We start from the raw sequence: 5,630 nt of genomic DNA, 5'->3' as shown, positions 1-5,630 counted from the left end.
ATAAACTTGTGGAAACATTGTAGCATAATAGGATACTTTTGAATATGGCTGCTTTGTTTTGGTAGAAAGTATTGGTTTGTCGTTGTCAGTTACAATTTTAATAGATAGTTTTTAATAGACGTTTTTAATTTTACCACACTTCATATTTTTAAATTAGTGAAAATACCGCACTGTTAACTATGATTAGTTGTTCCCTCTTCGTTTCACCCGACTTTGGGGTATGTGAAATCAATAACTTTTTAATGTCCTGTGCCTTTCTGTTAGCTGAGTATTGTTTCATTCTTTCTCATCCTGTTTTCCTTTCTTCCTCAGAGATTTGGATCATTTTTATTTTAACTTGGAACCCCTATTTCTTGACTTTGGTTTTTTTAAGTACTCTTATGTATGAGCATATTTTATGTGATTTGGTCTCTTTAAGTCTTCCTTCGGTTCCTTAAACGAGGTTGGTTTTTGTTGTTTTTTGTTGCGGAAGCAGTCAAAATTTTTCTTGGTGAATCTGTCGGTGTTAATTCTGGGGATTGGTCCCAGAAATCCGTTATTTTTTTCCTCACTGTGTCTGAGAGTATTTCGGTAGTTTGTTAAAAGGTTTTAATTTCTGATGTGGATTAATTTGTTATTGTGGAATCTGTGCAAATATCTTCCAGTCTTTGATCTTCTGCCTTTCTACTGTGTCTTGGCTGGCGATGGACAGTGTTTCAGCTACATACGGGGCTTTCGGTGGGACTTACTGTGAGTAATGCCTTATTTTTTGCATGTTCTTATATGTGTTTTTGGTGAGTTGGAATGTCAGTTCAACTTTACTTCTTCTAGATTCAACTAATCCATTCTCCAAGCTATTTGAATTATTTGACGACTGCTATTTTTTGGTCTCCCACTTTGAAATGTTTTGGCACGTTTTTATGTTTGTCATTATCTTTGATGCGGGATTCCATGTTTCTTAAAAGTCAATAAAAGTGGTAACATATGATTTTGTTCTTGAGTGTACGGTAGGCCAATTGTTTTTGAGATTTAATATATCTCCCGGGAGGATCTTCGTTTAGTAGGGCCTTAGAGACTATTTTGTATGTTATGCCTAGGAGTGCAATCCCTCTGTAGTTGTAACGGACTGTTTTGAACCCTTTCTTATGGAGTGGTTGGATGAGGGCCGTTTTCTCTCATTTATCCCGATTTCTCTCATTTATCCCGATTTTGCCAAATATGTACTGGAGATAGTCTACGGAATTTTGTTGATGTTATTCCATAGTTCAGCTGTGATATGGTTTTCTTCCGAGACCTTATAGTTCTTGGTACTTAAACTGACTGTCTGTACGCCCCTGGTGGTGAGTGGTTCACGGTTTAGGTTCGTTGTTGTTCAGGTCTTAAACTCCATTTTTTTTCTATGGGTTCTTCACAGTTGAGGTTTCTGAAATATTCTAACAACATCTGGCAAGTATTCCTTTTGTTGTAGACAATATTTCTGTCCTTGAGTTGTAGCGTCCATGGGTTGTATTTGGATATTTGCTAGGTTTTTGATGAAGTCTTCGTTGATCTGAAAGAGGATTTGGTTCTTCTCGAGTCTTTTAATTTTTTTGAGAATTATGTTCACTAATTTTCCTACGCTGCAAAAATTTTGTCTTTTTTGTTTATTTTTTTGTGACTGCGCTTGTTGCCATCCTTTTCTCCTTAGTTCAAGGAGTCAAGCACATCCTGTCATGCACAAGGGATATATTTTGGGTTTGGTTGTGGGAACCAGTTGTTTGGCTATTCGAAGACCGTGTATTTCAAGATCATGTTGTGTACTTGGCGAAGTTTATATCGTCCCTCTCTCTCTCTCTCTCTCTGTCTCTCTCTCTCTATCCCTTTCTTTCTCACTTTATTCGTGGTACCGGTTCGTTACGTCTGGAACTGTGGATGAAAATATTTTTAAGTCGTGACGTCGCGTACATTTCGCACACTCGTAGTAGCGGCTAAAATACGCCCTATCAGTGTTGCTACGCAGGCAAACAATTCTGAGTAAAGGGACGAGGTTGAGTTGTAAAAATTTACTTATGTTGTCAACACACACGGCTAGATCAAAAATACGCGTAGATTGGTTAAAACTGTAGTAGTTAATGACAGATAAATAAATATTGTTGCAGAAAGAGACAAAATATAGTCATCTACGTAGCTGCACTATTAATCTTAATGTTACGTAAATTCGCTGTTAAACACTAACCTTTTATACTGTTAATTATGATTTGAATAATATTTACGGGAGTGTAAACAAGATTTTTACTAATCAGCGATTTACTCATATCCAAACCTGAACCTCCATTACTATTTATTATCTTTGTGTTCGTCGTGTATATTAAATAAAGATTTTTCTGCAAGAAATATTTTCTTTTCTAATAGCAAAAATATTTAAAATATTTTTTCTGTTGTCTTGTGGATGAAGCCCGAAAATCGTATGATTAATTATATTTCACATAATGACTGCCAATGCGCCATTACGACAGAAGAATGGCAGATGGCCAATGATGGAACTTGAATTCTAGCCATAATTAATTATTTCCACATAATTGTATTCACATGGAGGGAGAGATATATGAAATGAGATTGCAAGGCCAAATACTTTTTGTAAATATACACTCAAAAATTTACATACAACTGAGAAAATGTTGCGTTCAGAAACAACCTCATAAAAAACCGTCTAGTTGTTTCGAGAGGTGACACCAGAGTGATCATTTTATTCATCTGGGTCTTTACCACACAATTATATACAAATTGCATGACATGATATGCTAATAATCTTTGTTATTTATGGTATTTGTTGCACATAAATATGTTTATTGTTTATATTTTTACGTTCAAAATACGTGGAGCGTTTTCCTCGTTCAAAAATAATATTCCATCATTGGTAGTACATTTACATATATAAGCACGCATAGTGGTATTCGTTATTGAAACTGTTCACTTGTGGTTATCGTAACATTTAACTACGGTTTTTAGAAGGCCTACCAGGAGACTGTACAAGTTCTTTTAGTCGAGTTTCGCTTAGTTGTGTCTTATGTGCTCTGGGTAATTTTAAACATAATTTTTTTCTCTTTCCCTACCTGGGCATAGCAGTACCTCTAGGTATGATATTGTGCTTTCTGGAATTTTTGCACAAAGCCACTTAATTGGTCGATAAATATTCCACGTTTTCATTGTCTTTTCCATTGTCTTCATTCGTGGACGCATTTGCATCCACGATGGTGTATACTTTCTTAGCAAATTTGAAAGTAACTGCGGAGGGTCTTCGAGGTTGTGATAATGGAGTTCAAAATTTTTTGTCTATTATGAAGCCAGTTTCAAGGTGCGGTGTGCTTTTCATAATTCTCTTGCATACGTTTTCTTTGTATATTCTGAAGCCTCCAGAAACAAAACTGTTTCCATCCATGAAACTGGTTTCTTAAAGGGCTGGTATGAGAAATTTGTCGTTCTGGAGAGTGTCTGTAAGACGTTCCGGCTTTTAGAATAGAATTTACGTTTAAAGTACTTAGGCAACTTGGTTTTATACATCACCTTAATTGAGGCTCAAAGACGCTCCGATTCGTCCCTGTGTACCGCTGAACACTCCCCAGAATCCGATCGCCTGCTTGCACAGTGTGGCGCCGTGGATTGTCCACCTGCATTCATTTGTTTCAGACCACTCTCTTCCATGGCTGATAACGATATGTACGAGGTGGCTCCTATTTTCAGAGCCACTGGTCTGCAACCAGGGTGTTAGCCTGCAAGTTTCTCTCAGCCGCTCCGACCATGGGGAAGAGACGCTGACCAGAGGCCGCCCAGTCTGGGGACAGCAGCCTTCGGATTTTAATTTCTATGTTGGTCCGTAGGTGGTATTTTATTTTCCACCTTCCCCTATCCGACACCTAAGGGTGCACCCAGTAGGGGAACAGAAATATCCGAAAAAATACTTTTTTTACAATTTCCCCGTCAGTGGCATTTTCACAATTCCAGAACTGACTAATGTGGTCGAAGACAATTCTGGTGATGTAACAGGCCAAGGCAACATGCCAACATTCTCTATACCATATTGTGTTACAGGGCAGCACAACAAGTCGAATCACCAGACTGGCATACAACTTTGCACCTAGAGTGCGTGCTGTCATACGAAATCGCACCCCACAACATAACTCTACGTGCAGGGCTAGTGTGTTTAGCAGCCAGTCAGGTTGATTGCAAGCTCTCAACTGGCTTCCATCTATCCAACTCACGGCAGTTACTGGCACCGAGGCAAAACCAATTTCTATCAGAAAACGCAACAGGCCTTTGCCCTGCCGTCCAATGAGCACTCACCTGACACCAAGGAAGTCGCAAATGACAGTGGTTAGGGGTCATTGGAAGCACGCTCTCGGCTACATTCCTGCGAAGGCCGTTGACAACATCACAGAAGGAACGTTCATCTTCTCGTAGTCCTATTACACAATCTCGTTCAAACTCAGTAAGGTGTTTGTAATGGCGTCTTTGTCGCCCTGAAGATATACTTCACTAATATCGACACACAACGTACAGTCTCAGAGGCAACAAAAGCTCACGACCGTAAAAGCGTTTATTTGAAGCAAATTAAATTTGTATCCTCATAGTGGCGCTGCTAGCGCTACTCTTATGCGACTGGCGCGAAATTTGAGTAGACATCATCTTTCAGATGTATACTCGTAAACACGCTACCAACTTTCGTTTATGTCGCTAAACTCCTTCATGGTGCTGCGACTTTTCTTTCCGTCAGTGTATAAGTACAATGCCTAAGAGTTAAACGGGTTTTGAGAAATAAAAAAGTTTGTCGAAACCACAAGAAAAAGAAATTAATCCAATTTTCTGTCCCACCCAACAGTTTCAGAAAAATAAGGGGAGCGAGAGAGAAAGAGAGAGAGAGAGGCATGAAATCTGGTTGCAGATTATTCCTTGAAGTGACTGAACTGAGAAAGGGAAATGAAGTCCTTCTAAGAATAGGAGAGTGATCTAGTGGAAATTATGAGAATGAGGAAAATATCGGAAGATGTGTTGCGAAGAAACTGTCTCCAACGGAGAGTCTTTAGTGGTAGAATTACATGACAGAGAGAGGCAGGAAGAAGATAGATTGGAAAGCTGGATGACAAAAAAAAATGGACGAAATTAGCAACAGGTTAAAGAAGAGTCACACGGCAGAGGAAGGGCCTGACAGTCATTAAGACACGTAGAGTGAAGAACGATCATTGGAGTCTGACAGTCTTGAACATAGCTGTTAGCAGCAACTGTGTGTAAATCCATCAGTTTTTCGTGGTGGACGTGTTGACTCTGCGTTAACTGACGCTGACTTTCTACTTTGTCAGGAGTGGCCTACTGTTGCTATTGTTCGTGTTCATTGGCTAACAGTACGGCAAGTTTTCCACCTGTCATTGTGTATCGGACGTTTACAGTTTTTTTTTTTTTTTTTTTTTTTTTTTTTAACAGATTAACCTGGACGTAAACAGACACGTCACATGTCACATGTTTAAATTGTCTGAAGATAACATTGTATCTGTATTTATTGGGCGTCGTGGAATATCTGTGAACTTTAAAATTGTTGATGATATGACTTCCTGTAATAGTATTTAAACACAGTTATCATGGGAACACTCTGTATACACATTCTTCGCTTTGAGGAAGCA

Source organism: Schistocerca cancellata, chromosome 6 (assembly GCF_023864275.1).
Source record: "Schistocerca cancellata isolate TAMUIC-IGC-003103 chromosome 6, iqSchCanc2.1, whole genome shotgun sequence".
Classification (NCBI taxonomy): Eukaryota; Metazoa; Arthropoda; class Insecta; order Orthoptera; family Acrididae; genus Schistocerca; species Schistocerca cancellata.
The sequence above is the reverse complement of the archived record's forward strand: the minus strand, read 5'-3'. Positions refer to the sequence as shown.